The sequence below is a fragment of the Coloeus monedula genome, assembly GCF_965178545.1.
Source record: "Coloeus monedula genome assembly, chromosome: 3".
In the NCBI taxonomy this organism is placed as follows: domain Eukaryota; kingdom Metazoa; phylum Chordata; class Aves; order Passeriformes; family Corvidae; genus Coloeus; species Coloeus monedula.
In genome coordinates, this window is record NC_138783.1 from 117,285,469 (window position 1) to 117,310,851 (window position 25,383).

The following is a 25,383-nucleotide window of genomic DNA, read 5'->3' on the forward strand; positions in this document are numbered from 1 at the left end:
TCCAATTAGAGGAGGGAGTGGCTCTTTTTTCCACCCACTTAATGGTGTCAGACAAAAGTCAAACCACTGGATTTGCATTCCCCTCCCTCAACCAAACAAAAGGAAAAGATGGTACAGCTGGAATTGCCCATCCTCTGCAACATCAGAACATGGGAATGAAGTCATATTCCAAAGTGGAACATACATGATGTAAATTAGTTTATCCAGCACGATATGAAATGTTTTTCAGAGCTGAGATTTTTCTGCAGGTATTTTTTTCCTACAGATGTCCTCAACAAGGCTGATAATTTCATGTACAAAAACTGTTTCTGTTCCTTGTGGTTGGGAAAAGAACTTGAGAAATGCAAAGCCAAACATGTCCTACTATAGAATTGCATTCATCATTTCAGAACTTCAGACCCAGAAGTCTCAGGGGAGCACAACCTTCCTACTTCTCCCTGAATTTCTGAGCCATAAAGGAAGAAGAATTACAGGAACACCTAAAGCTGCCTCAAGTTTCCACAGAACGTGGCCAAACCACTCAATTTACAGATTTTTATTACAACCTTGATTTTACTACAGGTTATTATTCTTCCAATTGAGTGGTCACTAACTACAACTTCCACTCTTGGTTGTGTTCTTTATTTACAAACTGGGCTCTGTTTCTCAGTGGCCTGGCTCAGGTGCAGCAACCTGAACTTCTTCCTTCAGGACTAGAGCTGGAAAAATCAAAATCAACCTTACTCAGACCACAACAAACAGAAATACTTTATGTATTTAGGAAGATTCTGTGCGGCTGCTATCCCATGATTAAATGAAATAAAACTACTGCTCCAGCTGAATTTTGGCAGCAGACAGTTCTGGTGTTGCTCTCAAAGATTTAGTTTCATATTTCAAGTATAACAATGTAGATGTTTGTTGCCCTGATAAAGCAGTACCTTTAATCTTGAAGGCTTCCAAAATATTTTAATACATGGAGATAGGCACAGATTTAGTCTCCCAAATTAAAAAAAAGAACACAAAAAAACCCAACCCAAAACAAAAACAAAAACCACAATAAAATAACCAAACACACAAAACCAAACACACCAAGGTGTTAACTGCTGGCTGACTCTGTACAGAAATGATGCTAATTTGTAAGGTTTTGGGTTAGTGGCTTTTCTTAGCCATTTATTGGTTTGTGAGCATCTGTAAGGACTTTTGGACCTTTTCAAAACCACCAGGAACTGCTGTTTAAGTTACACCCTTCTGACAGCTCCCATTGACAAGTGCAATGCCACAACCTTTGCCTTTCATTATTCAGATTTAGACTGGACAGACATAGCTGGGTCCTCTCACAACTGCTCTTGCAGTTCCTTTGAACTTGGAAAACACCACACCAGCTCCAGCTTTCTCCAGGCATGTCAGGATAGAAGCACTAGGTTTAAAATCCTTGCTCAACACCTTTTAAAACAGCAGTTCCAATGAAATTCATTCGCTTTGAAAACTGACAGCGGTCAGGTTCAGGCTCCAAGACAATCAGATGCATTCAAATCCGTGGGAATAAACGGGATTATTTCATTAAAATGGGAATTTTTAGGCTGAAGTGCCCCAAAAGCCAAAGTGATGCTGATTTGGCCGCAGTGTTCCCAGAGCCCTCCCTGTCCCCAGCCCAGGTCTTGCGCCACATCTGGCACCTGCCCCGGCCGTGAGTCACGGCCGCAGTTCAGCAGCACAGAAACGCTCACTCCTGTTTGGTTACTTTTGTGCTGACTCTGCACAGCTCCACAGCCCCAGCCTGACTGACACTCCTGGAATTCTTGGGTTCCAAGGGACCTGAAAGCTCATCCAGTGCCACCCCTGCCATGGGCAGGGACACCTCCCACTGTGCCAGGCTGCCCCAATGTCCAGCCTGGCCTTGGGCACTGCCAGGGATCCAGGGGCAGCCCCAGCTGCTCTGGGCACCCTGTGCCAGGGCCTGCCCACTCTCCCAGGGAACAATTCCTGCCCAATCTCCCATCCAGCCCTGCCCTCTGGCACTGGGAAGCCATTCCCTGGCTCCTGGCCCTCCATCTCTTGTCCCAAGCCCCTCTCCAGCTCTCCTGGAGCCCCTTTAGGCCCTGGAAGGGGCTCTGAGGTCTCCCCGGAGCCTTCTCTTCTCCAGGTGAACACCCCCAGCTCTCCCAGCCTGTCCCCAGAGCAGAGGGGCTCGGACCATCTTTATGTCCCTCCTCTGGACTCGTTCCAGCAGCTCCACCCCCTGATGCTGGGGGCCCTGGAGCTGGAAGCAGCATTCCAGGTGGGATCTTACGAGAGCAGAGGGGGAGATTCACCATACATGAAAGACATGAATAAATAAAGCTCCCACATTTTCCTCACACTGTTCACTCCAAGCCCTTCCATGTCTCAGAATACATATCCTTGTCAGCTCCAAACAGTTTTCACTAGATATGAATCATCCCTAGGATAATATTTTTTAACTTCCCATAATTCAGGATGGGTTTACGTTCCATCTGCAGCGCATTTGCCATGGCCTTATTCCCCGGTTAAGGAACCGCTGACCTAGAAAACTCTCACTGAAGAAGGAGATAAACTAACGAACTTCAGGAAATTTTCATATCAGCTGGGGATGGAGTCAAAACACCTTTTTCAGACTCAGAATTCCAAGGTCTTGTTGCATTCTCTTTTCAGCCTCCATCCCTGCTGTTAAGCATAATATTAAAGCAAATCTTGGTATATCACAAGGTATACTGAGATATAGGCAGGGGGAGGTAATAAGCTGCAAATTCCTCTGTTTTACATGGTATTATAATCCATAAGAATAATTCAGGCATCCTATCCAAGTGATAAAAGCACGTGGATGCAAGGGAGAAAAGCCAATACAGACACTGGGTGCAGATCAAGCAGCAAGAGCTTTCCTGGTAGATTTATCATCACACCAAATAGAGATTTCATCAAACATTCACCCCCAAAAATACAGTTACTGGTAACTCACTGGGGACTCCAGAATATTTGTTCTCCTAGATAAAGCCGTTGTCTTTAATGTTAAAAAAAATAAGCCCAGAATGTCCTCATCATAATCTGATATGTACCCAAAGTCTTTAGAATTTCATCCAGGAATTCCTCATCAAGCCTTCGTCCATGTATGGATACCTCCCAAAAAAGAATGTATCATTTATAAAGACTTCAGTGACCAAAAAGCCATGACATTCTTTCAAGTGAACTGACTGCCAATCATCCCCAGAAGTTTATTATTTCCTGCTTATTAATATGGAAAACAATGACTTTCTGAGCTTCAGGAATCCAACAAGAGGTTGGAGCTACCCTGCCGTGAGGTGACTCAATCCAGAGTGGAGAGGTTCTGGATGTGCAGTCCAAGCTCAGCATGTAAATTTGGGATAACATTGGCTTGAATCCCTTTTTGAGTACAGGCACTATGGAGAAGCATGGAATTCACTTTTGAATATTCCCTGATGGCAACTGTAAGATAAAAGTCTAAGAGACATCTCTCAGTGAGATAAAAGCCCAGGAAAAGTCTCTCTACCAGAGGCCTCTCAGGTTCATTTGGTCTAACTCGACTTTTATGAGGAGAAATTGAAAAACCTTTGGGACAAGTTTACGTGAACTTCAGCAATTCCAGCATCCCGATATGGAGTTGACACTAATCAGTCTGATGCTCTCCAAGATACTTCTCATTTGCTCAAGAAGTAGACACTGCACTAAATCTTTGACAAAATTATCCATTTAAGTATTTAGGTCATGGTAAGGCTATACAATTTTTATTAAATAACAGTATCTTTGCCGGCATCAGAAGTTGATAAGGGCCTTACCAGAGAAGTTTGGTTTCCTGTAGCATTTTTTTCCCTGATAAAAATTCCTAAAATGGTTTTAATAAGGCAGGTTGCAGGAAGGAAATGAGGACAAATTAAAAAAAAAAAAAAAGGCTTTTAAATGCTGACCTTATGGTCCTCCAAAGGGTACTCAGGATCCCCACGTCCAAGGTATCCAGGAAATAAAAAGGCAAGAAAAACTTTAGTATCCCACTGAAGTTCACACTCCCAAGAATAGCTTGGGATGGATGGAAAGACTCCAAAACAAAGCCACTTTTCCAGTAGGTTTTTTCTTTACTTTTGTACTAATGATACTGAACCAATGTATTCCATGGAATGATATGCTGTGCTTTTTAGGAAAGACTGCTGTAAAAAAGGAACTTTTGATATAGTTCTGCTCCTGTTCCCATGTTGTGAAATAGCTCAACAAGAGGGTCCTAAGTGTGCTCTAACACATTCCATGGGCTGCCCAGGGAGGTTTGGAGTGCCCATCCCTGGAGGTGTCCAAGGAAGGCCCGGATGTGGCACTCAGTGCTCTGGGCTGGGGACAAGGTGGGCATCGGGCACAGGTTGGACTCTGTGATACTGGAGGGCTTCCCCAACTATTTTCCAAATGATTCTGTGATTCTCTGATCCAGCAGCCAAGGCCTAGAACTTGCCCTTTTTTGTTCAGTCAACTCAAAGCAACTTTGGGAAAAGAGAAATTTGGCTTTAGGAAAAGTGCAATGGTATGCCAAAGAAGGGGATGGGAGGGGGAAAGACAAGCACCAAACACCAAAGCAGCTACAGAATTCTGTGCCTAAGGAACCTCAGCTACTCATAGAGCTGAGCAGTGCCACGTTGTTCAGCACAAGACAAAAGTCTTTAGCCACGAAAAAGCCACACAGAAACCAACAAGGATGGACAGAGTTCACTGGGAAAAGACTCAAAGGGATTAAGAAAGAAAATAATGAGACAAGCTGCAAGTCACCAGAGATACAGCATTTATGAGTAAGACTTTTATTTACTGACTAAGAGGGAACCACTGAACATCTCCACAGACAACCATCGTAATCCACACTCTCACTTATGTTATCATATAAGAATTCCAAAGATGTTGCCAATCCCATCTGGCATGGAGAAAGCAGGTCTTGCTGGGTATTTTCCAGAGCTCCTGCCCTCAGTCCACCCAAAGACTCAGAGAAGCAAAGGGGATGAGCAGAGAAGATTTGTTGCTTTTTTCCTGCTATAAAGAGTAAGTGTATTGCCTAATCTTCCACATTTTTATTTGAAGTCACTTTGGATTGTTAAAATATGGATGGATATTAAATGGATGGATTCGGATATTAAAGCATGAGCACTTCTGTCTACTTTCCCAACTAACAGGTAAATAATTATCAACAATATTGAAATAATTTGGGCTAAAATATTGGGTATCTGAATACACAGATGTGAAACTGGTCACTTATTTAAGAGGACAAGCAAGCATGGAATTTCCAAAAGAGTTTGGGTTGGTTTTTAATGTAACTGGCCCAGCTGGTGGCTGTGTGGGATAGAAACATTTTTTAATGTCTCCTTTGTAGAGCAGGAAGAACAAAACGAAGCATCTTCACTCCACAGTTCAGCATCCGGTATCAGTAGGTTCTGCTCACAGCTCATACAGACAGTGAAAATACCTTTTATTAGAAGTTAACTTTGGGAACTTCAATTCATCTTTCAGTTTGTCCAAAAGGGAACAGCACATATTTTGTGCTATCTTAAGGCAACACAGAATTGAAGTGAAAATTCAAAAGTGAATCAGACGGAGAAGAAACCTGTATGTTGCATTAGTCTGTGGTAATGTTTGGGGGGGAATGCACAGGAAATGAAAAACTTGAGGGTTCTTAAGAGGTTTTAGTGTTTAAAATGGGGTTTTCCTACTGGGGAAGAGAAAGGAGAAAGAACAAGCAACTGAGCAAGTGACAATAAGAGAGGTGCTGGAAGTGACCTGGGAGAAAAAGGGCACAAGCAGAAGTTAGAAAATTTTTTAAAAGGAGAGGAAGAACTCGATGACAAGCACAAGGGAAAAGAGAGAAAGAAGCATCAGGAGCAAGGAGGAGAGCTGGAGCCAGAACTCATTCCCAAGTTACAGCTGTGGTAGCTCGTGCTGGGAGCGCACACGCAGGGCAGCATCCGAGTGGGAATGCCGAGCGGAGAGCTCAGAAGTTTGAGACAGCAGAAAGTCAGAGAGGCAGAGCGAGGAGGGGAGAGAGACTGACAGAAAGATGATTTACTACAGGAGGGGGGGGCAAGAATTCCTGCGAATGATGTTTCCCATTAAGTGACAGTGGTGTCAGGACCAGTTAACCAAGCCCTGCCTCTGCTCCTGTCCACCCACACAGCCCATTCCATGAGCCCGTGTGCCGGCTCTGGGACCCGAGCCGCTGCAGCGTAACCCGATTCCCCGCCCCCGCACACACCCCACTGGTAAAAATATAAAATTATGTATTTCAGCCAACTCACTCTGCAAGCCTGATTCACTGGTTGGGCTTACAAACAGCTGTGCCAACACAAAGCAGGTGGGAACAGGCAGCCCGAAGGGAGGGAAGGGGAGCTGCTCAAGGGGTCACTGCCTTCAAAGAACTCCTGGTTGCACTCTGCCTCGGAACAACTCTTCCAACAATTTCCCTCCAAGTGCTTCCATGATCTACACCCTGTGCAGGAACTTCCCATTGGTTTGCCAACACTTGCAACACATGCAGAACATCATCAAGTTCCCATGCCCCACACTAGTAGATGAAATACAAAACCAGTTCTTTCTTTTCATCTATATGCTTCTATTGTATCAATTATTTGAAGTCGGGCATAGGTACAGATTTGGGGAGAGCAAGGTCATTTTCACCAGCCCCAGAAAAACATGGATAGATCTGGGTGGGTGGAAGGAAAAAGGGGCAGAAAACCAATGATCCTTGTGTTTTTCTCTGAATATCCTGTTCTTGCTGGGCTGCCCTTCAGCAGCCTCTCAGCACTGGAATGATGTACCAGCCTATGGCCTTATCTCATTCTAGAAGACTGAACTGATCTGGGTGAAAAAGAGATAATGAAGTCTTCTCAAATTTCCCCCAAATTTAAGAGGGTGTAGCAGCAGAAGACCCGCAGTTCCAATCTCTATTTCCCAGCTCCAGTCACTTTGCTTCCCTCCACTGCCAGCACTACAGCAGTGTCTCAGGGCTCTGTCACAAGTTTGGTCAGCTGAAACTAGAACACGTTATTATTGTAAAAGTTTTATTTAAGACATTTAACCATTTTTCCCTCTAAAATCCAAGCAAACTCAAGCACAGAGAAGCGTGGATGGATCACACACCCTGTGGACACTGGCCCAGGTAATCCTTTGTTCCCCAAACTGGTCACTCCCTAAGGCTCAGAACTCAGCCCTGCCAGAAAGGTTGGAGATTCTGGACTGACAACATGGAGCTGTGGCTGTCTCATCCCTGGAAGTGTCCAAGGCCAGGTTGGATGGGGCATGGAACAACCTGGGATAGGGGAAGGTGTCCCTGCCATGGCAGGGGGTTGGAATGACACAATCTTTAAAGTCCCTTCCAATCCAAACCATTCCATGATTCCATATTTCAATCACAGAAAGTGGGCAAATCCCATAAATGCCTCCTTCCTTATGAAAGAAGTTGTATAAATGTCATTTCCACTCACATTCATGTTTATTCATTGCACAGATGCTTCTCATGTGCACCAGGAGGAGAGCACACAGAAAACAAGCTGTCCAGTCAATACCACTATCCCCAAAATGATACTATTTACTGAAATACCCCATCACTTTTCCCAAAATTGAGGTATGCAGATCAAATGGGAAAAGAGACTGCAAAATAAAAATCAGCATTTTTTTGATACAAACTCTGTTTGGGAGAAACGAGTTCAAAGTCTAATTCCCCCAAATTTCCAACCAAATCCTAAGTTCCTTGAGCAGACCTCTATGTGGATGTGCTGAGTCACTCTCCAACCTTAAGAGGCTGCTTCTCCAAGTTACAAAGCACTCGGAATACAAACTCCAGGCAAATGAAACTGCAAATGCAAAGAGCATCCTGCTATTAAAGCATCAGACACGGAAACCCTTCAGCTCAACTCCGCCCGCTGCGTCACCCGCTGACTTTGGGCTGTCACCCAGTGACTTTGGGCTGTCACCCAGTGACTCTGGACACTCACCAGGTGACTTTGGACACTCACTTCACCTTTTGGCTTTCACTCCCTTGCTGGAGAGCAGCTCAGGGAGTTCTTTATCTCATGCTGTCTGCATGGAAAGCACATGAAGCTCTACAAAATGCCAAAAATCCCTGAATCCCTTCTCTTCACCCTAAAGAACAGGAGCTCAGTGCCTTAGGTCAGGCTGTCAATAGGATACAGAAAGTTTGGGTGGATGGGGGTTTTCTGTATGTTAGATTCCAATCACTGAAAAACTTTACTCTTCCATGGGATGCTGGAAAAATCCATTAGATTTTACTTGATTCAGATACTAAAATGCAGTATGAGAAAACTCCCACACCTAAAACCAAGTGGGGGGTCTGGACAGCAAGCAATTACTAACCTAAAAAAATTAAATTTATATATTTACTACAGGATAAAAGATGATTCAGACCAACAAAAGCAAGAGATAATTCTCCCATTTTTGTCGGTTCTTGAGTGCTTGACTTAGTTTGGGATTTTTTATGGAAATAAATTAATAAAGTCAAGTGTAACTCCACAGAGATGACTGAAATGTTGGAAGGAAGACCATGCTTCCAACCTATGAAATATAATCCATACCGGTTTTCTCAAATACATCAAGGAAGTTTATGTATTTGGCACTGTCAAGTAGGGGGTTCAGAGGTTTCAGAACACACATAATGACTAACATGAAACTTAGAAATTGCATTCTGGGCCCACTGGGTGATTGCTAAAAATGTATCTTCAGCTTCAGCCTCACCTCAAACCACAGCCCTCAGATTCTTTTGTTTTATGCAAACAAAAATCATGCAAAGATGCAAATTAAGATTTGTTTTTTAAAGTAGCAGCGGTCCAGAGGAAGAAAATAACAGCAAAGCAGTTAAAGAAAACTATCAGAAAATATCAAGGGACCTTTTTTCAAATATGGAAGTCTGAACATTAAATTCTTCATCCCATATTCAGACTCTTGTATGGAAATAATCACATATTCTCACATTTCAATAAAATTAGGTAGGAACTACAAGACCCAAAATCTTAACAAAGGAGTGAGGCCAACACTATTACAAAATACTGGGTTATACTCCGCAGGCCTAGGATTATACTTCTGAGGTAGAAAAAAGAGAGCGATAAATATTTTAAAAATGAGGAATGACATAAGGAAGGTCAGTTAAGTCCCTCCTCTCTCTTAGCAGACTTTAGAAATACACATTAAAGGACAGTAAGCTGAGGAAATCTTTGTCACACACACAAAAAATTATTTACTGATCTCAATCAGAACATGCTCCTGATTTAAAAAAAATAAAAAAATAAGAGCTAGAAGTTATTACATTGGACAGAAAGGGGGGAATAAAAGAAAGGAAAAATAACCCAAAAGAACCACCCCAAGACCCAAAACCTTCTGTGCCTCAGAATGTAAGCCTACCATGAACTTCTCTGTACCAAGAGGAGACTTAATGACATGAACGACTCCAATGTGGTCCTTCTTTGAAATTTGTTTCAATAAACTTTTAGAGCGGACAGAGGTTCGGTTTTGTGCAGTGGAATCGCAGCCCCACACCCTGCCCCTGCCAGCCTGTCCCCACACAGATGAGGGCCCAGCCTGCTCAGAGGTCACTGCTCACCTCCCGTGTTTCCAAACCAGAGCACCACGTGTGTGCTGGCAGCACGTCAGGAGACCTTGGAAAAATGTCACTTTGTCACATATGGACATTCCTCCCTCCACACACAAAACACAGGGCTCAGTGGGCCTGTGGCACTCCATCTTTTAGATTTCACTTCATTATAACAGCAGCTAAACTGAAACAGATTTTAAAATAAATCCGTACAATTGAAGTGGCATTTTTGTAAGTTTTGCAGGAGGGGTGATTCCAAGATGCAACACTGGAACCTTGTGAACTGTAAGCAGAACTTGTTTTCTCATTTCTTGAAATAACTGGGTGCTGATTAAGAACATCCAGCAGAAAACTAGAATTAAATACTTGCTTTATGCAGGTGTAATACAACCATTATACAATAGTTACACAACTCTTTCTTTGCATAACAGGAAGAGAAAAAAGTGGGGTTTTTAAACCAGGTTTCAGAAGAGAGAACTTGATAACACCACAGCTTGGCCAACTGGTTTTCCTTGCTTTATTGGCTTCTGCAATAAATTAAATGGAAATATTCTAGCAAAAGCTTGGTTTTTGGTTTACTGTGTGGCAGTAATCAAGTAAATGGGCACTGAGTAGAACCTTCAAACCCACTTCTGGAAATCTGTGTCCAATTCTAAGAGTTCCTCACAGGAGAAAAGCATTCCATTAAGTTTCTGGTGCCCATCACATGAAGCAAAGACCTGTTGACTCCAGAATGAGACCCAAAGCAGTCAGAGTTGTCAACGAGCACCAAGGAAGGCAGTGCAGAGCCTGTGCTCCATCTGTCTCCACCTGTGCTACTGGATTTCTCAAGGTTTCAACACAGAGCTCATAAAGTTTTAAAATGTCCATGCTGTGAACATGACTCTGGCTAATTTAACTCCACAGAGATACATAAATGAATGTTGTGATGGGTCAAAGACTGTAAGGCTCACGTGGACACTGCACTGCAATCGTGGCCATGTGCTGTGGAAAACACTCAGCTGAGAACATCCCCAGACCAACCCTACTAGGACAAAAGATCAACCTTCCTGAAGGACCACACCAGAGAGATGATTTCCATTCACACCTCCAGATCATGAGGTTTTAGACCTTCTATCATTAAGTTTTTGTACAGCAGACTATCAAATTACAATAATTACCATAACTCACAACCTTTTTATTTACCAGAAGAAAACCCAAACCACAAACACACGGATTTCCTCAAAGCTGCACCAGAAATGCCGTAGAGGAGCATGTGAGGAATGGACAGGGATCTCCACATCAGGAAATCTGACACAGAAAGAATACTTACTCTGTGCTGCAAATACAAACCAAAACGGAAATCAAATCCCAAGAAAGGTCACTGATTAATACAACACAAACCCAAGCAATTCTTAATTGTATAAAAACTTCACCTGTATAACACAGTATTTTACAGTCTTCACTCAGACTTCAACTGACTCATTTGCGATGCTGTCTCTAGTAGAGATAGTTCACAAAAGACATCAATTCACTTCAAAATTAAGCTCTATAATTAAGTTTATAATTAAACTTTATAATTAATAAATATATACTAAGCTTATTAAAAATAATAAACCACCACAGAAAGTCTGAGGAGCTACAAGAGTCATTCCAAGTGAAGTTGTAGTAACTGGGTAGTTGCAGGGTAGTTACTGCTACCCCAGCATTGCACCTACTGCTGCCTCTCATTTTGGGGCAAAGAGCTGGGAAAGTCTGTAGCCTTTGGTTAGAGCTTGACTTCAGCAAAAGTTTAAAAAACCCTGCCAGTGACAGGGACAAGAGGACCAAGGACACCCTCAACAAGTGACAAGACACGGAGCTGTGTGGAGTAGACACACCCTGGAGAGGAGGGATGGCATCCAGAGGGAGGGACCTGGACAGGCTGGAGAGGTGGGGCTGTGAGAACCTCATGGAGTTCAGCAAGGCCAAGAGCCAAGGTCCTGCACCTGGGATGGGGAATCCCAAGCACAAACCATGCTGGGAGGGGAATGGATGGAGAGCAGCCGTGGAAAGGAGGACTGGGGATGTTGGTTGGTGAGAAGCTCAGTGTGTGTTCTTAGCCCAGAACCCCCCATGCCCTGGGCTGATCCCACAGCCTGGGCAGCAGGGAAGGGATTGGGATTCTGCCCCTGTGCCCAGGTGAGAGCCCACCTGCAGAGCTGCCCCAGCCCTGGGACCAGCACAGGGAGGCCGTGGAGCTGCTGGAGAGAGGCCAGAGGAGGCAGCAGGATGAGCAGAGGGATGGAGCAGCTCTGCTGGGAGGAAAGGCTGCGAGAGCTGGGATTGTTCAGCCTGGAGAGGAGAAGCTTTGGGCTGAGCTCAGGGTGGCCTTGCAGGGCCTGAAGGAGCTGCAGGAAAGCTGGAGAGAGACAATTCCCAAGGCATGGAGGGCCAGGAGCCAGGGAATGGCTTCCCAGTGCCAGAGGGCAGGGCTGGATGGGAGATTGGGCAGGAATTGTTCCCTGGCAGGGTGGGCAGGCCCTGGCACAGGGTGCCCAGAGCAGCTGGGGCTGCCCCTGGATCCCTGGCAGTGCCCAAGGCCAGGCTGGACATTGGGGCTTGGAGCAGCCTGGAACAGTGGAAGGTGTCCCTGCCCATGGCAGGGCTGGCAGTGGATGGGCTTTCAGGTCCCTTCCAGCCCAAACCATTCTGTGATTCCATGAAAAATCTGATTTTATTGGGAAGACAGAGATCCATAGGTGCAATCACACACACATCCAGCATTTGCAGGAATGCTCCTTTTCCTGCCCAGGGCCTGCCATAACAATCTCAGTTTCTGAATGCACACTCTGACATTGACAGGAAAGTCAACCGAAGTACAAGAGCACGGAATTCTAAGCTTACAAACATCTGATCATGGTAAAAAATGGGCATTAAGCTGTTATTCCACAACACTGACCCAATGTTTGTAGTATTTATGAGTAACTTCTATAGAAATGAAAACTACCGAGATCTTGTAACAGTAACAAAGAAATCAATGTATTTCAAACACTAACTCTGGCACAGCATTAAATTAATGCCTAATTATCCACAAGTTGGAAAGAATAACAGTAAAGAAGCCAGAATCAGACATGATCCTGGAAAGTTACTGAGCTTCCAGTATCAATCAGATTTTGAAAGAGTGTATGGAAGTTGATTTGTCTGTGACCACACACACCCCCTCTCTATGTATTTAATGTGTAAGTTCTGATAAAACTGCATTTAAAAACAAGAATATATGTGGTTATACAGCTGGAAGTAGGGAAAAAGCTGTTGTTACAACCAGACAGAGCAGAGATCAGTGTGAGGGAACTCACAGTGACCAGGAAAATACAGAACTGAGGAAGTAGCAACACATTCCCTTCCCTGACAATATTTCTCTCCTCTTTTAACCCCTTCCTCGAGTTTTAACTCAAACTGATATCAGGGGCACAAAACTCTATAAAGCACATGCTGGATGTTCCAACAGGCCCAAAGTTAATGAGTTATTAACAATTTATGGAGTTCACAGAAGCACAAATTACGAGCTGAACACATACAGGGAAAGGGGATTTGGACTGAAATGTGTTTGAAAGCAGGAAACCACAAAACCAGTGAACAGGTTTTTGGGACACGAGGATTTAAAAGTTTCACTGGCAAGTTCAATTTAAACATTAAAATTATTTAGCTATGATTTAGTCAAGTAGTCATCCTACTGACTTGATTTTTTTCCAGTAACTCAAGAAAATTCACTCTCAATTTTTTCCCATTGTATTTTGAAGGAACGACACTGCCATCAGAAATCAATTTGTACATTTCCATCCCTCTCTTATTTCACCATCCAAACAGTTACTAAAAAGAAAGAGGAAACTTTTCAACACAAAGAGGTATTAATGTATTATTAACTATTCCTTTAACTGACTCACAACACAGTCTATTTTTATTTGCCTCTGGGGGAAAAGAAAGGGGGGGGGGAAAGAATACTTGGAGGCTTTGGAACTTTATGTAACACATGTAACACATCAATTGAAAGCTTGGTCTCTCACAGCTGGAACAAAACTGACACTTAATAGAGTTAATTTTACTTTCATTTACTCAGTTTCACTTTCAGGTATTTGGTGCTAACCAGACCCTGGAAACTTTGCATGGAGAATGTTTACAAATAGGTGTCAGCTCGTGGTATTTCAGTTACAGAACCATTTCCCACTTTTGCAAAATTCAGAGCTGGGATTTAACTGATTTTGTCTTCACACAGGGGAACTGAACCAGCACCAGTTTTCCCACTGTATGGATGCAAGCAGAGCAGACTGGGAACTGTCTCCCACATTTCCCTGGCCCTTCAGTGGGGATTCTCCCTGAAAATCGTAAGGACAGGACACTTTGGAATAAATAAGGAGATGATAAAGCCAGTATCTTTCAAACTGAGCCATAACTAAGGGTTAGGACAAACCAGACGCCTGTTCTGAAGGAATTAAATCCATTAGTACCAGCAAAGGCAGTCCAGTTATTTTTCCAGTCATGCTTGGATAAATGAGAATCAAATGCAGAATTTTACTTTCCTTCCCCAAAAGAGGAAAAGACGGATAAAACCACGGATAATCACTGCAATTCTACTGGTACATTGTGTCACCTTGAAGAGCCAGCACTGGATAACCCCACATATGGAACATGTCTTTGTGGAAGTAACAATTCTTAATTTTCCAAAGTTTCTCTAGTGTTTTTAAGCCATCCCAAGACTACAGTTCCCATAAGCCTCCTCTTGAAGGACCCATGGAGGTGAGAAAGGAAAGGAAGAGCATCCCCTTCTCTTGATTACTTCTTTCTCCCCTCGGAAGCTCACAAGAAAAGCAGTTTACTCAGAGAGGTTTTTGGTATTATTTCAAATAGTCTTAGAGCAAAAAAGAACTCTCACTGCATAAACATCAGACTTCTTCAAGTCTGAGTAGCAAGAAAGTTATTACATAATTTTTTTTGTAACTACCAGCCTCTTAGTAAAGAAGAGATGAAACTGTAAACTCAACAAATAATGTATTGTACTCAGTCATAAAGACAAAAGCAGCAGTTCTCTGTAAATAATCCTATTCTACAACAACAGATCTATTTACAAAAGGATTTCAGAAGTTATACAAGTCTCCCGTGCTCCCATAAAACAAAGGTATCAGAAAGTTTTGTACTTCAGTGTGGGGAAAAGCTCTCCAAATGGCATTCAAAATTACCACAGAAAGGCTAAACAGATACCAGACTGCAGTTCTCACTCAACAACACAAGTTGTCACCATAACTTTCAACCTGCAGTCCCTCAGCCAGGGTTAAGAACACCTGACATGAAGAGGTTTTAAGAGGAATGCCCAAAAGATAATCTAATTATAGCAAGAAAAAGTGCTTTTTTTGGTACCAGTAGGTTTTAGTCTTCAAATCAGCACCCATCTGAGCTCAGATGAAGCTGTGAAATGCCTGCATGGCAAATAAAGGCTCCGTTTTTTGCATGTTTTTTCTTTTCACATACCATCTGAGCAGGTGGTCCAGTTTCAAGCATGACTTTAAGATGTGGTACATGTAAGGAAGTCTGTCCTAATTAAATGTCACTTGAAAAGCTCCGACAAGGCACAGTTTTTCCTGGACACCAGTGGTGTTCTGCTACTTTGTTTAAACTATCAACCAGTTTGCACAAGTCACTGATGGCCATCGTGTGCTAATTCCCAGTCTGCACAACCCCACAGACTTCCAAAATGGATAAATTCCCCGTCAGTCCCTCGTTATTTCACACAAGCTAGAGAATCCTGCCCATAAATCGGCACTGAAACAGAGAACTCTTAGCTGCTATTAGGTAAAATTATCCTTGTCACTGTCCAGCGTGGGGGAGGGGATGCCAATGACAAGTCCTAAATCCACCCAAGTATTGATCCAGGAACTGTAACACTTGGTGCTCCTGTAACCAACTGGCTTCCCTACCTGTGAGCCTGGAAACAATGTCAAACTATTGACCTATTGCCCTCCTGGCTTAAGAAAACCCTGCTCGCTCTTCCATTTTGAACAAGATATACTTGCCTTACCCAAGGAATATTCCAAACCCATGAATTAAACTCAATAAGCTTCATAAACTTGGACAGAATTTTTAATTCACAGCAGAAAATGTAAATTTAACACTTCACACACATATTCTACTTCAGACTGCAAATAAAAACAGTCTAGTTCTAAATAATTCATGTAAGCCAAAAACATGAAGCGTAGCCTACAAAAGTATCTATATATACACACACCAAATATATATAGATAATAGTTAACAAATACTAGCTCAGAGTTATTTTCAGTGTTATTATTCTAATTCTATAAAGTATAATTAATTTTCCAAAAATACCCAACCTACAGAGGTTGGGGGGAGGGAGGCGTGGAGAAAGAGAGAAACAAGTTTACCCAAACTTTTCAGGGCTACAGACTATTCCAAGGAGGGAAGTTAAATTCTGCTTGGTTACAAGCAAGGGATTAAACACTACCAGAAACTAAATGTTTGCTAATTTATCACCAGATATCATCTATGTGTTCTTCAACTTCACACACCTTTCTTAAGGAAAAGGTAAGGAAATACCAAGAAGATAATAAAAAAAAGTTGTTAACTTGTACAAATCCAGGCCCCCCTGAAACTCCATCCACCTCAGTGTGACTGCAAGCACCTCCTGGCAAAAGTTAACAGCACACTCTCATTCGGATTCAACCAGGATGGTTGTCAAAAACACGCTTGTCGATTTAGTTGGGAGTCGGTTACTCTGTCTTTGTTGATTTTAAATAACAATAAATGTTTACTTCCCCCGATGGCTGTGGAGTAATAGGAGAACTAAGAAACAGCAGCAATCTAGATACATGATCAAAGAACCCCTACGTGGTCTTTGGACGGGCTAAACCCAAAACTTCAAAGCCGACTGAAATTCAAAAACACGCCAATTTCTAAATTTCGAAATCCAGGACTTTTAAATGCGTTTTGTGATCCCGCGGCGGCGGGAGGGAACTCTGGCCACTCCAGAGGAGCACCCCGCGTATCCGAGGAGGGCTCCAGTTCCTCCCGCAACACAAAGCTGAATCCCTAAAAGGCTGCGGCTAGCTATTAAAATATGGAATCAGGGAATCATTAATGATGGAAAAGACCTCCGAGATCATTGAGTCCGACCTACGGCCACCTTGTCAACCAGACCATGGCACCGAGAGCCACGTCCAGCCTTTCCTTAAAGACCTCCAGGGACGGTGCCTCCACCACCTCCCTGGGGAGTGTCTGTGTGTCCCTGTCTGTCCCTGTGCCTGTGTGTCCCTGCGTGTCCCTGTGCCTATTCCCAACGCTGCTCCCTCCTCCTCCCCACCCCCACCGAAGGGATGACAGGCACCTCGCTCAGGTAACTCCTTCCCCATCTCCCTCCACCTTCCCCACCCGCCCCACCGGCCCCTCACAGGTGCCGGGGCATCCCAATCCTCCCCTACAACAGGTGATGCTCCAAGTCCTGCCGCCCTCCTCGCCGCCAGCCCGGCCCGAGCCCTCGCACCCGCCCACCGCAGGGCGTTGCGCATAACACCGAGAAGCTCCGGGCGAGCTCCCTTCCTCCATCGCCGCTCCCAAGGCCCGGGAAGCCACAGCCGCGCTCCAAGGGGAAAAAGGCCGCGGGCTGCGGAGGGGCGGGCGGGGATGGATCCCGGCCCTGCCGCCGCTCCCGCTCTAAGATGGCAGCGAAGCGCTGCGGCCCCTCCGCCGCGGGCCCGGGCGAGGCGGCCCCGGCTCGTCCCGCGGTGCAGCGTCTCACTCACCCGTGCGGCGGCTTCTCCCGGGGCGAGGCCTCTCCCTCCGCGGGGCGAGCGACGGGCGCGTCCTCCCGCTCTTCCCCGGGGGCCTCGGCGGCGGCGGCGCCTCCTCCTCCCTCGGGCCGCGGGTCTGCCCGCGGTGGGAAGGGGAGCCCGGGCGGCCCGGCGGGTCCCCGGCCGGGCTCTGGGTGTTCGCTGCCCTCACAAAATGGCGCGCGGTCCAAACCTGCGCAGCGCCCGGCGGCGGCTCGGCCTCGCCTCGGCTCGGCTGCGATCGGCGGCCTGAGCCCCGGCCGGGAGCGCGGGGACAGCGGCGGGGGGAGCGGGAGGAGCGGGAGGAGGAGGAGGAGGAGAAGGAGGAGGAGGAGGGGATGGGGGGAAGCGCAGCGCCGTACCGAGCCCCCGGGAACTCCTCGCTCCCTCCCTCCCTCCCCCGCCTGCCAGCCGCTACCTCCTCCCCCTCCCTCCCTCCCCACCCGCTCCTCCTTCCCTCCCTCCCTTCTTCCTCACGAACCGGCTTCGCTTCCCGCACTGCCGCCGCCGCCTCAAGCCCGGCCGCGCATCCCCGGCGGGACCCTCGGAGCGCACTTTTTTTGCGTCCCTTCTTTTCCTTTTCCTTTCGCGGTGGAGGTCGGAAGAAGGAGAAGGAAAAAAAAAAAAAACTTAAAAAAAAAAAACAAGCCCCGAGATTCTGGCGGAAATGGAGGGCTTTGCTCTTGTTTTTTTAATTATTATTTTATTTTATTTTAATCTTGAATATTTTTTTGAATTTAAAAAAAAAAAAAACCAACTGACAAAATGGCGGCGGGGCGAGCCTGTTGCCGTGGCAACTGTCAATCACCCGCGGCCGGGCGGGAGACGGCGCTGACGTGGGGAAAGCAAGGGCGGGCCGCGCTCGCCATGGCAACGGCTCCTTCCCCCTCCTTCCCGATCCATGCCCGCCCGCCCTCCGGCGTGTGACGGTGTCGGCGGCGCTGCGGGCCGGGATGGCCCCGGCGGGGCGGGGAAGGGGAGCGGCCGCCATTGCCGGTGAGGGGGAACCCGGCGGCTGAGGCGGTGCCGGCCCCGGCCCGCAGGGGGCGCCGGGAGCGCGAGGCCGAGCCCGCCGGGGCTTCCCGCCCGCCGCCTGTGGGGAGGGACGGGGCCCGGCACAGCCCCCTCGGAAGCCGAGCTGTTCCCGAAAAACCGTTCAAAAAAAAGGCACTGGAAGTAGCCCGGAGTGGAAGTCTCGATCTGGTGAGAGAAGGCTGCTTTCCTCTCCTCTCGGAATTGCGTCCACGGGTCTTTCTCGACCCGCTCAAAAATATCCCCCCTAAAAACGAGTTGGAAGATGTGCTAAAAGTCGTCCGGTGTGGGAGCCCCGACCTGCTGGGGGAGTCACAGAATTCTGGAAGGTTTCTTTCCCCTCAGAATTGCATCCAGGGGTCTTTCTCATCCCCTCAGAAAATCAATATATTATCCAAGTACAAGTTAAAAAACGTACTAAAAGTCACCCGGTGTGGGAGCCTCGAGCTGCTGAGGGAAGGCTCCTTTCCCCTTGGAATTGCGTCCAAGGTTTTTTCTCATTTCCTTCAGAAAAAAAAATATATACCCCCAGAAGTGGGCTAGGTGTGAGAGCCTCAAGCTGCTGAGGCAAAGCTCCTTTCCCCTCAGAATTGCATCCAGGGGTCTTTCTCATCCCCCTCTGAAAATCAATATATTCCCCCAAAATGAATTTTAAAATGCACTAAAAGTAGCTTGGTGTGGAAGCCTTGAGGTGCTGAGGGAATCAGAGAATAAAAGGCTCTTTTCCCCTTGGAATTGCATCCAGGGGTCTTCCTCATCCCCCTCAAAAAATCAATATATTCCCCAAAAAAATGAGTTAAAACATGCACTATAAGTAGCCCAGTGTGGGAGCCTCGAGCTGCTAGGGGAAGGCTCCTTTCCCCTCGGAATTGCCGTGTCGGTGCTTCCAGCCTAAATCTGTGACAGGGGGTTTTTAATGTAATTTTTTTTTTTTAATTTCTGGAATGCCCACAAAGATCAAAAAGTAGAGTCTGGCCTTTATCTAATACTTTAATTCTGACGTGTGATACTTTAATCTAGTCATTTTGGTTCCCAGCCAGCCTCCTTGGAGAAATTAGGACATGTTACTTGTTCCATTTGCTTTTTCTTCCTGTTTTAACATTTTTTTTATCTTGGCTTAAAAGGTGGAAATAAGCAGCCAAGGACTGGGAGACGGATGCAGCCACAGCCAAAGTCCCCCAAATAATTGAAGCGTTGAGAATTTTACTTAAATTCTGTGATCACAGAATCGCAGAGTGGGTTGGGATGGAAGGGACCTTAAAGATCAGCCCATCCCACCCCCTGCCATGGCAGGGACACCTCCCACTGTCCCAGGCTGCTCCAAGCCCCAATGTCCAGCCTGGCCTTGGGCACTGCCAGGGATCCAGGGGCAGCCCCAGCTGCTCTGGGCACCCTGTGCCAGGGCCTGCCCACCCTGCCAGGGAACAATTCCTGCCCAATCTCCCATCCAGCCCTGCTCTCTTTTTCAGCTTAAGGCCATTCCTCTTGTTACTCCAGGCCCCCGTGAGAAGTCCCTCTCCAGGGACATGGGTGCACAGGGAAGAGCAGGGGGATGGTGGGACCACCCCAGGAGTCACAGTGAGGTGTTAGGTGAGCTGAAATTAGCCATGGAATTGCACCTTACGGCGGTGGGAGGTGCTTGGGAGCACCATGACTTCAGCGATCCTTTCTCATTTCCCTCAGCCCCAGAAAGATTTGAGATCACTTGGAGCTGCTTTTGACACTTCCCTCATTGAGTCTGAGTGTGGCCAGAACGTGGTTCTTGTCCTGGGATGTGGAAAGCCAACACCTGAGGGAGCTGGGAAAGGGGCTCAGGCTGGAGCAAAGGAGGCTCAGGGGGGACCTCACTGCTCCCCACAAGTCCCTGACAGGAGGGGCAGTGAGGGGGGGTCGGGCTCTGCTGCCGTGTGCCAAGGGAAAGGAGGAGAGGAAATGGCCTCCAATGGCACCAGGGGAGGCTCAGGTTGGAGATTGGAAACAATTTTTCCCTGCCAGAGTGGTGAGGCCTTGGGATGAGGTGCCCAGGGAGTGCTGGAGTCACTGTCTCTGGGAGTGCTCAGGAGGAGTCTGGATGTGGCCCTTGGGGACAGGCTTTGGGGTGCTGCTGGTGCTGCTGGGTGGCACTGGGTGATCCTGAAGGGCTCTTCCAACATGAACAATTCCAAGATCTCAAAGGCCAACCTCTGCCCAGTCCCTCAGCCAGGAAGGACAGCTCCACTCTCGGAGAAGAGGGTGGGGGGGCATTCCCTGAGCATTTTTTCCACCTAAAATCTCTTTCTGGTCTGTGCAACTGCAGTGACAGAACAGTTTCTCTGCTGCTCAGTGTAGGTAACTACAAAGCTCACAGGAAGTTGTTACACTGTCACTGCACTGCTGTAACTTCTTTGGGTTTGGGGTTTTTGTCAGGTTTGAGTAGGTTTTTTTTGCTAACACTTAAAAATATTCCAGAGTTTTAAAGAGTTTGTGCATTTGTTCAGTCATCCTCTACTTTTATTTTGCTGGCTGTACCCAAGCTCTGGCGCCTTGAGCAGAGATAAAATGTCATTTAAAAGGTGATGGCATCTTTTTAAAATTTTATTTTCCAGCACAAACAACTAGATACTTTTGGCTTGTTAATTTTATTTTGCTAATGAATAACCTTCATGGTTCTTCCCTTGTACAAAAGTGTTCTCTTCAATGTCCATTTCATTAAAAAGCATGGGAAGGTTCAGGTTGGACATCAGGAGGAATTTCTTCATGGAAAGGGTTGTCAGGCATTGAACTCGTTCTCTGCTACAGGCAGGTTTAGGGCTTGGGTTAGGGATCTTCCAGGCTGGGATTCCACCAGAATCCTGCCTCACATGGAAACTTTGCACGTGAGGTGCCCTGGGAGCTGGGAATCCTCCTCTGTGCTGGAAATGCAGGTAAAGGTTTCCAGCATCTGGGAAGTGAGGGTCTGCCAGGCTGGCACTCAGCCAGAATTGTGCTCCATCCAGAGAAGGTTTGGGTGGATTTTAAAACCAGGTCAGCTTCCCGATCCATTATGTAAGACATCCCAAAAATGGATGTACTGGAGAAGCCAAGAAGTTGGCATTGCACGGATGTGGGGTGGGCGTGAGGGGCAGGAGGTGACGGGACACTGCAACTGGTTTGGCTGGGAACTCCACACAAGAGGCAAAGATAAATATGGCAGCAGGAAAGGTTCACTTCGGAGAGATCAGCTTTGGAGAGAAGCAGTTGAGATAACAGAGACTGAAGATGAAGAATGAGAAACAGTTGTGACCTGGATGAAGGAGATCCAAATCCTTGCTTATCAAGAATGATCAAATCTTACTCTTTTTTAATTTTCTTTAGGAAGGGAGGGACACCTAGACAGGAAAGATTGAGTGTCCTTTTTTTTGACTCTCCATCACAAACCACCTGGAGTAGGTTTGCAGTACTTGAAAATAGGAGTTTGTGTATATTCTATATGAGTTAGTAGACAGCCTTGTAAGAAATACTTGGGTTTCTCTTCCAAAGATACCGCCCCTCAGAAAGCAGAATATTTGGGGCCATTAAAAAAAATAATAAGTAGAAAAATTCAGAAAAAAATAAGAAAAAAACACATTAAAAATGAGGAGGAAAGAAAGTGGAGCAATGAAATCTAAGAGAGAAAATAATGAACAGCAGTCTAGAGAAATGCAACAGATGTAAGAGAAACAACAAAACAGCTGAATAGTTGGGGCTATTCAGCCTGGACAAGAGAAGGTTGTGTGGAGACCTCACAGCATCTTCCAGTGTCTGAAGGGGCTACAAGGAAACCAGAGAGGGAAAATTCGTCAGGAACTGGAGTGACAGGACAAAGGGGAACAGCTTCAGACTGAAAGAGGGGAAATTTAGATTAGATACACAGAAAACAAATTGTTCCCTGTGAGGGTGGGGAGGCCCTGGCACAGAATTCCCAGAGCAGCTGGGGCTGCCCCTGGATCCCTGGCAGTGCCCAAGGCCAGGCTGGACATTGGGGCTTGGAGCAGCCTGGGATAGTGGAAGGTGTCCCTGCCATGGCAGGGGTGGCACTGGATGGTTTTCAATGTCCCTTCCAACCCAAACTACAATTCTATGGTACTGGAGTGTGATTATGGGTAATATGTCCCAGTTTTTCCCTTTTCAGCCTTCCTACATGGAGTAGATGGGCCCATTTGCCTCTTCACTGCATGCTCTGGAAGGCTTCATTCCATGATCCAACCTGCCCTTGTAGCCCTGTTGTTTTCCTTCTGGAGTGTTTGCATCTCCACCTGAACTCTAGGCTTCCTTCACAGCAGCCACGGGCACCCTGACTTTTCCAGGGCTCAACATTTGTACTTTGGGTATAATTTTTGATGTAAATGTTGTGTTGTACCAGCAGCAATTCCAATAATCCTCTGTATCCAACACATCTGCTGCAAGAAGGGCCTTCTTAGGTCACCAGACCCAAGCTGAAAGATCTCCAGGAAGAATTCCATCGTAATACAGAAAAAAAGATGCTGCTGCTGTTGTGTTTCTCCACCAAAGCCACCACACAGCTCAATTCCTTTGGTACCAGGCCCCATCCTGAAGTGAAGTCCCAGCAGAAGTTCTCCTCCATGGGTTACATCACTAACACTTCCCAGAGCACCGTGGCAGCTCCCAGACAGCCTCAATTCTAAATGAAACCATCATCTGGAGGGAGCAGCTTGTGTTTCGCCTGTCAAAAAGGTGCTGCTAAGTAACTAATGTGGTCCAGCTCTTTTTAGGCCAGAGAGGTTGCCATGGTAACCCATTCGGATGGAGATAGATCGGCTTTTGAGTCATCATCAGAGCCGGCTTCGATAGTACCGGCTTTGGATTGACAGCCAGAGCTGCACATTGTGTAGGTTGGCACGCCTCTGGACCAGAAGGTCCTGGAATTGCTGCTGGATGAGGCTTGTTCTGAAAAAAAATGTGCATCTCACTGAGTTCTCCCTGATACTCTCTGGAATTGTGTTCCTTGGTGTTCTCATTCATGGTGAAGATCGTGCTCCTGAGTATGAAAAGTTTCTTCTCCGGTTTAAAACATCACGCAGAGATTCTGGACATCAGGAGGAATTTTTTTTTCATGGAAATGGTTGTCAAGTATTGGCAGGGGCTGCCCAGGGAGGTTTGGAGTGCCCATCCCTGGAGGTGTCCCAGGAAGGGCTGGAGGTGGCACTCAGTGCTCTGGGCTGGGGACAAGGTGGGCATGGGGCACAGCTGGGACTGGATGATCTTGGTGATCCTTTCCAACCTCAATAATTCTTTGATTCTGTGAAAAATCCCTCCCTAAAACCATGGAGTTTTCTGGGGAAGAAGTCTCTGGGAAAGAGGTCGTGTTAGTTATCCTAGGGAAAATGTATACTTGGAAGTTGTATCCCAGAAGTCCTCCTGAGACCACTTTCCATGATAAATACATTTGTAGGAGTGTAGAACAGTTCCTGTTAAAATCAGACATTCTGAAGGATTGTGATTCTTTAAAACTTTTGTAAATTAAGTGCTACAATGTCATGTATTTCCCATCTGGGAGCTTCTTTCAGCCCTTAATTCCAACTTTTAGAGGAATCTGGCTTCCCTGTGTTTGAAAGAAAAAAAAAAAAAAGGTTAATTTAATCATAAAGTTTCCCTCACATCCAAAAGGACCAGCACAATCCATGTCTCTAAAAATCTTTCTTTGGTTCTGCTGACTGTAACATCATTGGATCTACCTACACCTGTTCAATGCCCAGTTTTGTTTCTCTGTTGGAATTCCTGGAAGAGTCAAAAACTGTCCTCAGTTCCATTAAAATCAGGTCCTTCGTTGGCCCCTTCCCTTTTCAATACAAATCCCCTGCTCTCTTGTGCAGAAGGATGGGTGTCTTTGCTGGCCAAAAGGAAAACTTTGTTCTTGCTGTCAGGAGAAAGCTCCTTGTGCAGCTTCCACAGGGATGTTCTTGAAATTCCAGCACATGGTATTTGTGGTATCCTGACACAAATCCATTCAAGAAAGTTCTTAGAAGTATGTTCTGCTTGGTGTCCACTTGATCAACCTCCTGCTAGCTGAGAAAAAGAAATTGTGACAAGTTTTAAATAAATTTTTCTAAAATTGTCACATATGGAGCTTCATTAGGCTAAGAAGTCATTCTTCAAGCAGTAGGAGCGGGAATGCTTTGTTGTCTGTTCCTTTTTTCCTCCCAGATCCTCTATCCCATCCCAGTTCAACATACAAGAAAGATGGAAAGAAACTTTTTAGAAGAACATGGAGTGGCAGGACAAGGAGGAATGGCCTTAAACTGAAAAATAGTAAGTTTAAATTAGAGATTACAAAGAAATAATTCCCTGTGAGGGTGGTGAGGCCCTGGCACAGGTTGCCCAGAGAAGTCCAGTGCTCAGTCACTGCAGAGGAAAGTTCTTCCTGATGTTCAGGTGAAACTAACAGTTCAGCTTTTCCTAAAGTGAGAGATGGTTTAGTGATCAGCCAAGATCAATCCTCCACCCAGCCACCAGCTTTCACAGAACATCTCTGAACCTCTTTTTTCACCACCTGTGCCCAAGGTGGGTCTGTCAGAGGTGGCTGAGCACTGTGAGGAATAAAAAACCATTACAAGAGGTGAGGGTCTAATCAAGGGGTGATCCACTCACAGTTAGTAACCCAGAAAAGAAGAGTTTGTATTTTCTGCTGTGCACATAAACCAGAGGAGCTGTGCGTGCATTACCTCCCTGTGAGGTGCATTTGAGCCCCAGTTCCCTGGGTGTCCCCACTGCTGTGGCCCTGGAGCGTGTTCTGTGGCATCACTAATGTAGGCTAATTGCTCTGTGGGCCAGCACTCCTCTTTTGTAGGGCATCATTTTCGGGGCCTGCATTTCCCCTCCCTGAGCTATTCCAGGGAACTGGCAAGGCAAGGTCGGTGCTGACCTTATGCTGAGATCCCCTCTGCATTCCAGAGGGACCAGCCAGGCCTGCAGGGCCCAGTCCTGCCAGGATAGAGCTCCTAAAATAACTGCTGGGCAGGGCTGTGC

General features: G+C 46.1%; 1 protein-coding gene across 1 annotated transcript in view; it reads right to left on the reverse strand.

The window, feature by feature from the left end:
- Positions 1–17,733, reverse strand: part of DYRK1A (dual specificity tyrosine phosphorylation regulated kinase 1A) — a 71,114-nt gene extending 53,381 nt beyond the window's left edge. Inside the window, exon 1 of the mRNA XM_082278542.1 lies at positions 17,341–17,733. The gene's annotated coding sequence lies outside the window, so the exon portion shown is untranslated. The remainder of the gene's footprint in view (positions 1–17,340) is intronic.
- Positions 17,734–25,383: the final 7,650 nt, after the last annotated feature.